The sequence below is a fragment of the Mandrillus leucophaeus genome, unplaced genomic scaffold (assembly GCF_000951045.1).
Source record: "Mandrillus leucophaeus isolate KB7577 unplaced genomic scaffold, Mleu.le_1.0 Scaffold290, whole genome shotgun sequence".
Classification (NCBI taxonomy): domain Eukaryota; kingdom Metazoa; phylum Chordata; class Mammalia; order Primates; family Cercopithecidae; genus Mandrillus; species Mandrillus leucophaeus.
The window spans coordinates 32,860-44,593 of record NW_012103032.1 but is presented as its reverse complement, the minus strand read 5'-3'; positions in this window follow the sequence as shown (position 1 = coordinate 44,593).

The window sequence follows — 11,734 nt, the reverse complement described above, 5'->3', positions numbered from 1 at the left end:
CCTGGGCGACAGAGCAAGACTTCATCTAAAACAAACAAACAAACAAAAAACAAAAATCAAAAACAAAAAAAGGCCAGGCACTGTGGCTCACTCCTGTAATCCTAGCACTTTGGGAGGCTGAGGCAGGCAGATTACCTGAGGTCGGGAGTTCAAGACCAGCTTGACCAACATAGAGAAACCCCATCTCTACTAAAAACACAAAATTAGCTGGGCATGGTGGTGCATGCCTGTAATCCCAGCTACTTGGGAGGCTGAGGCAGGAGAATCTTTTGAACCTGGGAGGCGGAGGTTACAGTGAGCCAAGATTGTGCCATTGCACTCCAGTCTGGGAATCAAGAGCGAAACTTCGTCTCAAAAAGAAAAAAAAAAAGAAGAGAGAATGGGTGTTGAATTGGCAACCAACAGTATCTGTCACTCTCTGAAGGAGCAAAGAGAATAGGAAAAGAACTGAAACAGAGAACTGGGAACATATCAACATTTTCAGGATAGGGGAGGAAATTGGAGATGGAGAAGAAAAGATTAGAAAAGTGAGAGAGGAAGGACTCCCAGAAGACAAGGAAAGAGATTCCAGAAGGAAAAAGTGGCCAACAGCTTCAAACATTACAGAGAGGTCAAATAGATGAGGACCATTGTGGTAAACATTAACCTTGGTGAGTAGGAGGTCACTCTTGTCCTTGGTAAGGGTTGCCAAGAACATAAAAACATTGAAAAGGATGTGTGGGAGGTGAAGAAGTGAAGTATGCAGGAAAAGGGGGGAAACAAAATATGCAGCCAGAGAGAGAAGACTTGGAGGGAAGAGCCATGTTGAACACAGAGCCTGCCAGAATCAAAAGTTATTGCTGGACCTGGCTGAAGCTAAGCAGGAAGACAAATCAGTTTCCTCTACTGCATATTCATCAGGGACATTCTCGCCAGCTTCAGAGAGTGCATTGAGACAGTAGAGACCCTCCCAGCGGGCTTCACGATTAATTCTCATCTCCCTCGGGGCTTGGCATAAAAGAAGGACTAATCATGCTCTCTCACCGTCTGGGCAATTAGTCTCTCATCAGCTGGCACAAAATGAGGGGTTTGTGACACTTTGTGACAGCCCAGCCCCCATCACATCTGGGCCCTAATCTCTTGAATTAGCCAAATCAAGGGTAAGTTTGGAGATGTATTGTGATTCAAGCGATAGAATAAATAACCCATTGGCCAGGCTTCACTCCAAGTCTCCCTGCCTTCATGAGTGATGTCTAATTGGAGAAGGCTAAAATGGCAAGGCTGGTGCTTCAGATGCCTTGCAGGGAGACAGCAGGGTCAGGGCAGTAAGGTTACAGTAAGAATGTGCCCAGTCGGGGTTCCTCCCCTGGGACGTTCCTAGAGCTTCTCTATCTGCTGTCTACCCTGGATCTATGAGAGCAAAGGGATATATCTCAGGTTGGGCTGGGAAATTCCATGCTTAGCAGATCCCCCTTATACTTGAGAAGGACCAATATAAGAACTCTGCAGTCCTACAGTCCCCCTGTGTGTCCCTCTATCCTGACACCAATCACACAGCACTGGAATCCTCCAGGACTCTCTCTGTCCCATAGATTGTTTACTGCTTGAGAGCAAGAAACAGGTTTGCCTTGTTCACTCCACTCTATACCCAGTGCCCAGACAAGGACTGGCAGAGGGCAGTACTCAAGGAATGAGTTCACATGCTGGCCATGTGAACAAACGAGCAAATGGATAAAAGAATGAGAGAAAGCAGGGTGCAGAGAACACATTCAGGCTACAAAACACTCCTCAAAGGACATTTCTTCAGCAACTACCATGTGTTCATGAGCAGACACTGTGTCAGTGGGACCATGCCTTCCAGTAGGAAGGTAACTAGTTGGGCTCCTTCTCCCAGTCCCGTTTGGATGATGAAGCACTTTCACATCTGGTATCTCATGGGGTATTCACAATCACCTTGATAGACTGGGAGAGAAGAGAAAATAAACCAAGTAAAATAGCTTTAAACAGATTCATTGGAGACCTTCCTGCCTGTCAGGGAAGCTATTAGGGCAGAGAATCCCCTTCCCACTTGGTGCCAGTGGAGTCTCACAACAGGGATATTATTTCCCACTTTGCAGACTAAAAACAAAACAAACTGCCAGGCACGGTGGCTCATGCCTGTAATCCCAGCACTTTGGGAGGCCAAGGAGGGCGGATCACCTGAGGTCGGGAGTTCGAGACCAGCCTGACCAACATGGAGAAACCCCGTCTGTACTAAAAATACAAAATTAGCTGGGCGTGGTGGCACATGCCAGCTACTAGGGAGGCTGAGGCAGGAAAATTGCTTGAACCTGGGAGGCGGAGGTTGCGGTGAGCCAAGATGGCACCATAGCACTCCAGCCTGGGCAACAAGAGTGAAAGAAAGAAAAGAAGGAAGGAAGGAGAGAAAGAAAGAAAGAGAGAAAGAAAGAAAAGAAGGAAGGAAAGGCAAGAGAGAAAGAGAAAGAAAGAGAAAGAAAGAAAGAAAGAAAGAAAGAAAGAAAGAAAGAAAGAAAGAAAGAAAGAGAGAAAGAGAGAGACTTATCTTAAAAAGTGACATTTAATACAGTTGAAGGATGAAAAGGAGCCAGCAAGGTGCAACAGTGGGAAGCATTCAGGTAGACAGAAGAGCATACAGAAAGTCACAGAGCAGGAATGCACTGAGGTGTTCAGAGAACAGAAATGAATCCTGTTTGGCTAGGAAACTGCAATTCAGGAGGAGGGAGTTTTTTCGGTTTTGGGGGGTTTTTTAGCAACAAGGTGCCACTCTGCTGCCTAGGCTAGAGTGCAGTGGCACCATCACAGCTCACTGCAGCCTTGACCTCCTGGGCTCAAGTGATCCTCCCACCTCAGCCTCCCAAACAGCTGGGACTACAGGTGCATGCCATCATGCCTGGCTAGTTTTTTGTATTTTTTGTAGAGACAAGTTTTCACCATGTTGCCCAGGCTGGTCTGGAACTCCTGGGCTCAAGCAATCTGTCTGCCTCAGCGTCCCAAAGTGCTGGGATTACAGGCATGAGTCACTGCCCCTGGCAGACAGGGCAATTCTAAACGAGGTTGGCAAGGTAGGCAGGAGCCAGGAGAACCCCCTAGGCCAGAGTAAGGAGGCTGAAGTTCATACTCAAAGTGATGGGAAGCCAATAGAGAGGTTTCAGCAGGGGGAATACCAGGATCTGGTTTATATATATTTAGTCACTGTTGCTATGTGGAGAAATAAATTATAGGGTGGTAAGAGTGAAAGCTATAAGAAATAGCAGCTCAGAATCAGGGATAAAGGTAGATACAGCAGAAAGTTAAGACAAGGAATTGATAGGATTTCATCTTAAATGAGAGGTTTCTGGCTTGGGCAACTAAATGGATGAAAGCGTCAGAATTGTAGAACCCAAGCTCCCTGCTTTCCTGGGACTGAGGAGCATGCAGTGAAGACTGAGGCCTAGAGAACAGAATGTCACTTATTTATTTATTTATTTTTGAGACAGTCTCACTCTGTTGCCCATGCTGAAGTGCAGTGGTATGATCTTAGCTCACTGCAACCTCCATCTCCAGGTTCAAGCAATCCTCCTACCTCAGCCTCCCAAGTAGCTGGGACTGCATACGTGTGCCACCACACCTGGCTAATTTTTGTATTTTTAGTAGAAACGGGGTTTCACTGTGTTGGCCAGACTGGTCTTGAGCTCTTGGTCTCAAGTGATCTGCCTGCCTCAGCCTCCCAAAGTGCAGAGATTATAGGCGTGAGCCACCGTGCCTGGCCATAATGTCACTTTACGTAATGATAACTACTAAGAATGCCTCAAAGTTCAGCTTAGATCTGAATATATGACCAAATTTGCTATTCTGCTGCAGCCTCATCCTTGGCCTTTGGAAGATTAAATTGCAAAATATCTATTTCAGTGGCATTTCAGAACTTGTACATGATGAGCAATTGTGTGGCTGTACATGTGGCCACCACGTTTTGCAAGTATAAGAATGTCATTAGGCCGGGCGCAGTGGCTCATGCCTGTAATCCCAGCACTTTGGGAGTCCGAGGTGGGCGGATCACAAGGTCAGGAGATCGACACCACCCTGGCTAACACGGTGAAACCCCGTCTCTACTAAAAATACAAAAAATTAGCCAGGCGTGGTGGCAGGCACCTATAGTCCCAGCTACTCCGGAGGCTGAGGCAGGAGAATGGCGTGAACCCAGGAGGCAGAGCTTGCAGTGAGCTGAGATCGCGCCACTGCACCCCAGCCTGGGCGACAGAGCGAGACTCCGTCCCCCCCACCCCCCTCAAAAAAAAAAAAAAGAATGTCATTAATCCAGCTGAGCATGGTGGTTCACATCTGTAATCCCAGTTCTTTGGGAGGCTGAGGTGGGTGGATCACCCGAGGTCAGGAGTTCGAGACCAGCTGGCCAATATGGTGAAACCCCACCTCTACTAAAAATACAAAAATTAGCTGGGCATGGTGGCACACGCCTGTAATCCCAGCTACTAGGGAGGCTGAGGCAGGAGAATCCCTCGAACCTGGGTGGCAGAGGTTGCAGTGAGCCGAGGTTGCCCCATTGCACACCAGCTTGGGCGACAGAGCAAGACTCTGTCTCAAAAAAAAAATAAAAAGAATGTCGTTAATCCAAACAGGGCATGTCATTTCTATTTATTGATATATGTGAATATTCCATTTCAATGTAGGTAAGCATTCCCAATGTACTTAAAAGTGAAAAATCTCCTTGTTTTCTATGTGTTGAAATGATTGTCTCAAGATTTAAAATGCTCTAATATTTAATGATGATCTATGTACCAAAACAGTTTGGAACTTTCAAATGGTGATATAAAAAGTAGATGGACGGCTATGCAATTATCAGGAGTGTGTGTTGGCTAGATCTCAATCTGAGAATCTCAAATCTGAGAATTTCCATATCTTGTGAAGTTGCACCAAAAGCAAATGCCAACATTGTCACTTCAAAATTTCAGGAAGAGAAAAAACATACACAATATCCATGACGTGTTTCATTCAATCCAATCACAATAAAGAAAATAAAGAGGCCGGGCGTGGTGGCTCACGCCTGTAATCCCAGCACTTTGGGAGGCTGAGGCGGGCGGATCACGAGGTCAGGAGATCCAGACCATCCTGGCTAACACGGTGAAACCCCATCTCTACTAAAAGTACAAAAAATTAGCCCGGCGTGGTGGCATGCGCCTGTAGTCCCAACTACTCGGAAGGCTGAGGCAGGAGAATGGCGTGAACCTGGGAGGCAGAGCTTGCAGTGAGCCGAAATTGCTCCACTGCACTCCAACCTGGGTGACAGAGCAAGACTCCGTTTAAAAAAAAAAAAAAAGAAAGAAGAAAATGTCAGATAACTGAGGTATCTAAAAAACGTTTTGACCCTCCATTAACCCCAGATGAAAGTGAACTTCTACTTATCAGCCGGTCACGGTGGCTCATGCCTGTAATCCCAGCACTTTGGGAGGCCAAGACAGGCAGATCACTTGAGATCAGGAGTTCAAGAACAGCCTAGCCAACATGGCGAAACTCCGTCTCTACAAAAAATACAAAAATTAGCCAGGTGCGGAGGCTGAGGCAGGAGAATCACTTGAACCCAGAAGGTGAAGATTGCAGTGAGCTGAGATCGTGCCACTGCACTCCAGCCTGAGCAACAGAGTGAGACTCTATCTCAAAAACTAATAAAATAATAATAATAATAATAATAATAGTAATAATAATAGAAAGTGAGCTTCTACTCATAACCTAAATGCGCCAAGTAGTGACCAAAGGAACAATTCAGGTGCTGAATGTGCTGAGAAAGTATTATTTCTGCATTTGGACAAACTTTAGAAATATGCTACTAAATTTTTTAAATAATTAACTGCAGCAGTAACTCAATCTTTAAAAAAATATAAGATTTATTCTTGACCCTGAGAATTTTATTTTATTTTATTTTTTCAAGACACAGTTTCATTCTGCTGCCAGAGTGCAGTGGTGAGATGTCGGCTCACTGCAACCTCCACCTCCCAGGTTCAAGTGATTCTCGTGCCTCAACCTCCTCAGTAGCTGGGATTACAGGCATGCGCCATCGCACCCAGCTAATTTTTGTATTATTATTAGAGGTAGGGTTTCACTATGTTGACCAGGCTGGTCTTGAACTCTGGACCTCAAGTGATCTGCCCACCTCGGCCTCCTAAAGTACTGGGATTACAGGCATTAGCCACCGTGCCCAGTTGATAATTTTATTATGTAGTAATGATATTTTTCTTCAGCCTCAGCCAAATATTGATTTAACATTTGTCCAAAACATCCCTTTGGTGTGCCCCCAATCTACTAATTATTGGGCATGGATTGTGCACCAGCCCTGCTGCTGCGTATTGGCTCAGTTAATCTTCAGGTTTTCTCTTTTTTTTTTTTTTTTTTTTTTTTTTTTTTTTTTTTTTTTTTTTTGGTGAGACAGAGTCTCTGTCACTCAGACTGGAGTGCAGTGACGCAATCATGGCTCACTGCAGCCTCAACCTCCTGGGTTCAAGTATTCCTCCCACCTCAGCTTCCCAAGTAGCTAAGAATACAGGCACACACCACCACACCCTGGCTAGTTTTTTATTTTTTGTAGAGACAGGGTCTCACTATTTTGCCAGGGTGGGTCTCAAACTCCTGGACTCAAGCAATCCTCCAGCCAAGGTAATGAGATTATAGGCGTGAGCCACCATTCCTGACAAGATGAAGTTTTCTTAGCCCCATTTTGTAAATTATACAACTAAGGCTCACAGTGATTAGTCCAAGTTCTCCCAGCTAAGGTGGGGAGTCCGAATTCATACTGGGCCTTGCTCTGTTGCCCAGGCTGAAGTGCACTGGCTTGAACACAACTCACTGCAGCCTTGACCTTCGAAGCTCAAGCAATCTTCCTGCCTCAGCCTTCTGAGTAGATGGGACTACAGGCATGCACCACCACAGGCAACTAATTTTTGTATTTTTATTTTTTGCAGAGACAGGGTCCCTCTATGTTGCCCAGGCTCCTGCTGATACCTTACTCTACATTCCTAGCCTCTCAGCAGCATGTGTGCCACACTCTCCTCAGTGAGTCGCTTCCCGGAGGTACCTAGATATGCCGTGGTAGCAGTTTAGGCTGTGGCAGCAATGAACAGAGCCTGCCTGAGGACCAGCAATGGCTTCCTGTCACCTGAAGGGAAAAGGAAAGGAAATGCATGGTTGCTGAACCTGAACCTGAATCGAGAATTCTGCTCCTTTATCAGGCAGCTAGCTGGAGGATGGCCAAGGGTTTCTGGATTCAGGTGAAGAGGCCTCTAATGAGTCCTGGCACTAATGTGTGAGCCCGGGGCTGGGAGTCACTGAACCTTATAAGGCTTCCTCCCAGTCTGTAGAATGGGAATGATTAAGGGAAGACTGCTTGGGCCTGGGGTCATGGTCAGGATCACAGCGAGCAGAAGTGAGATTCTGATGTTCTTTGGATACTCACACTGGGGCAGGGAGTAGGGGTGGGAAGGGGAGTACAGCATTTTTACTTCTTCCTTTACTGGGGTTATATATGACCATCTTGAGAACAAAAATAATAGATGGGCTGGGCGTGGTAGCTTACGCCTGTAATCCCAGCACTCTGGGAGGCCGAGGCGGGGGGATCACCTGAGGTCAGGAGGTCGAGACCAGCCTGGCCAACATGGCGAAACCCCGTCTCTACTAAAAATACAAAAAATTAGCCTGATACGGTGGCAGGTGCCTGTAGTCCCAGATACTTGGGAGGCTGAGGCAGGAGAATCACTTGAACTCGGGAGGCGGATGTTGCAGTGAGCCAAGATTGTGCCACTGCACTCTAGCCTGGGAGACCAGCCTGGGCAACATAGCAAGACAATGTCTCAAAAACAAAACAAAACAACAGTTGATATCCCCAGGAGAAAGTACTCATGGGCTTTGGACCCAAATAGATACAGGTTTTAATACTGGCTATGCCACTTATACTCTGAGAGAACTTGGGTCTCAAAGCCTCAGTTTACTCAAATATAAATTGGTAAAAACACTTATGTTCAGTGGTATGCTAGTAAATGTTTAACAACTGGCTCTCCGGAAGAAAAGCAAATCCTTTCTTTGCAGTGCTCGTTGGTTTCCATCCATCATATAAATATTCTCACCATGCACCATGGCAGCTTTTTTTTTTTTTTTTCCTTGAGATGGGGGTCTCACCCTGTTGCCCAGGCTAGTCTTGAACTCCTGATCTCAAGTGATCCTCCCACCTCAACCTCCTGAGTAGCTGGGATTACAGGTGTATGCCACAGCACCCAACTCACCATTACAGATTTTAAGTTACCAACATGAAGTCAACCAGGTCATAAAATTCCTGAAAATTCAACATTGAGCTCTCAATATCCAAGATGGTTTGAGCTAAGTCCAGCACACCACTGCTTCTGCTTAGAGTTTAAATGAAACCGTGCCTCTAAGTGCCTTGTCTAGGAGGCTGAGGAAGGCGACTGAAGAGTGACAGATTTGAGTAGCTCTGTCCCATAAGTGTCGTCCACCTCCAGATAGCTATGGGCATGGACCCAGCTTGGCCCTAGAAAGCTCCATTATCTCTTCTAAATTACTCTTAGCCTCTCCACATCCTGAAGTTGTCATTTCCAAGGGCCACATGTTGTGAGTAAAGACCCTGCTTTATCTCCTTTCACCCCTAAGACTGGACACATTGACCGCCTTTCTAGTAGTCAGTAGAGAAACTACCTTTAAACTACTAAGCTGGCCAGGGATGGTGGCTGATGCCTGTAATCCCAACACTTTGGGAGGCCAAGGTAGAGTTCGAGACCAGACTGGCCAACATGGTGAAACCCCGTCTCTACTAAAAATTAAAAAAAATTAGCCAGACGTGGTGGCATGCACCTATAGGCCCAGCTACTTGGGAGGCTAAGGCAGGAGAATCGCTTGAACCCGGGAAGTGGAGGTTGCAGTGAGCCGAGATTGAGCCAGAGTGAGACTCCATCTCAAAAACCAAACCAAGCAAACAAACAAAACCACTAAAACCACTAAGCTTTTCTTTCTTTCTTTTTTTTTTTTTTTTTTTTGTTGAGACAGCATTTCTCTTTGTCACCCAGGCTGGAGTGCAGTGGCACCATCAGGGCTTACTGCTACCTCTGCCTCCCAGGCTCAAGTGATTCTCCTGCTTCAGCCTCCCCAGTAGCTGGCATTACAGGTGCCCGCCACCACTCCCAGCTAATTTTTGTATTTTTAGTAGAGATGGGGTTTCGCCATGTTGGCCAGGCTGGTCTCAAACTCCTGATCTCAGGTGATCCTCCCGCCTCGGCCTCCCAAAGTACTGGGCTTACAGGCATGAGCCACCGCACCCGGCCCTAAACCACTAAGCTTTGATCCCTTCGTGGGAAAACTCCCCCAGCCACTAAGAGGAAGCTTACTCAAATTAGCTGTGGGGAGAGGAGAGAGAAGGAAGAGGTGAAAGGCATTAAAATCCATGTGCCAGCCTTCGTGCTGGGTGCCATACAGTGTTACCTCACTTAATTTTCACAGTATCCTCATTTTCAGATCAAACTGAGAGGCGGAGAGTTTAAATAAATGTTCTAATGCCATACACTAGATGAGTAGGAGATCTGGAATTGACCCAAGGTGCTTCTTTCTCTATACCTACATCTAGAGGGCTGGAGGTGGGGGGAAGAAGAAGAGAGAAAGGAAAAAATGATTTTGCAGTAGATTTTTTTCCAACGAAACCTATGACAATATATTCAATCCGTAAAAATATATCTTGGGAGTATTTCTGAATAGGACAAAATAGTTCACAGTAAGCCAATAGTTAGTTCCTCTGGGAACAATTAAACACCAGGTAAACTGCAAAATGGTATTTATGAAAGCATCAGAGAGCTACAGAAATTCCTAAGACAGACTGACATTACAGGGAAGGGTTTACCTTTCTGAGATGAATGGAGATCTGCAGTTCCTTTTCCCCGGGAGCACTTTCTAGCTCTAGATAAGATAGAGATTGATAATCTGGGTTTGTCCCACACGGAAGGCATTGCTGCCGGGCAGAGAAGCCAGCAGAGTTTCTGACACTCACACGGGGACTGGAAACACAAAATGGGATACTTGAAGGGTCCCTTTCTCTGTCTCTCTCTCTCTTTTTTTTTTTTTTGTAAGAGATAGGGTCTCATTCTTTCACCCCAGCTGGAGTACAGTAGCTTGAACGTAGCTCAGTGCAACCTTGAAGTCCTGGGCTCAAGTGATCCTCCCACCTTAGCCTCTCGAGTGGCTGGGACCATAGGCATGCATCACCACATCTGGCTAATTATTTTTACTTTTTGTAGAGACAGGGTTTTGCTTTGTTGCCTAGGCTGGTCTCAAACTCCTGGGTTCAAGCAATCCTCTCACCTCAGCCTTCCAAAGTGCTGGGACTGTCAGCTGGTGCCACCACACCCAGCTAATTAAAAAAAAAAAAAAATTTGGAGACAGAATCTCACTATGTTGCCCAGCTGGTCTTGAACTCCTAGGCTCAGGCAATCCTCCCACCTCAGCCTCCCAAAGTGCTGGGATTACAGGTATGAGCCACTAAGACCCATCAAGAGGTCTTAAATAGGTAGCCAGATTCCCTCTCCTAACATCTGCTGAAGTCTGAAGCTATGCAGGGAGGAAAACTAAAGAGATAAATGGAAGCTGGGTGTGGTGGCTCATGCCTGTAATCCCAGCACTTTGGGAGGCTGAGGCAGGTGGATCGCCTGAGGTCAGGAGTTCGAGACCAGCCTGGCCAACATGGAGAAACCCCATCTAGTAAAAATACAAAGTTAGCTGGGCATGGTGGCCCATGTCTGTAATCGCAGCTACTAGGGAGGCTGAGGCAGGAGAATCACTTGAATCTGGGAGGGGAAGGTTGTGGTGAGCTGAGATCACGCCATTGCACTCCAGCCTAGGCAACAAGAGCAAAATTCTGTCTCAAAAAAATAAAATAAAATAAAGAAACCGACACATCTCTGAAAAGCAGAGTGGAAATTCTTATGCCTGTCTTGGTGTTGAGGACACAGTCGGCCATGCCCTCAACTGTAAGCTGAGTAGAGTCACATCGTAGGAATGGACTCAAACAGAGATGAGCTGAGCCTCACCAAATCTGTAATACAGCCTGGACTCATTGGAGTTCCTGATTGGATTAAGGGGATTAACCACACTTTCTGTCTTGCAGAGGACTGTGTAAACTGTCTCTGGTGGAAAATAAACATCTTATGGAGCCTCAATAGTGCTTTTGTATGTATTTTACCAGCATTCAGTCAAAAATAGCAAAGTATGTGAAAGACAAAAATATATGACTGATAAATAAAAATACATAAGATGTGGATCCACAGATGATACAGACATCAGAGTTAGAAGACAAGGACTTCTAAATAATTATCATTAATATATTCAGAAAATAGAGGAAAAGATGGACATAATATGGAGAATTTCAACAGAGAATTACAATCTAAAAAATCAAATGGTTTTCTGATAACAAAAAAATCCACAAATGGACACTGAAAAATAGGGTATCTGAAATTAAGAAATCAATGGATACGGCTGGTCTCTGTGGCTCATGCCTGTAGTCCCAGCACTTTGGGAGGCCGAGGTGGGCTGATCACCTGAGGTCAGGAGTTCAAGACCAGCCTGGCCAACATGGTGAAACCCCATCTCTACTAAAAATATAAAAACTAGCTGGGCCTGTAATCCCAGCACTTTGGGAGGCCGAGACGGGTGGATCACGAGGTCAGGAGATCGAGACCATCCTGGCTAACACGGTGAAACC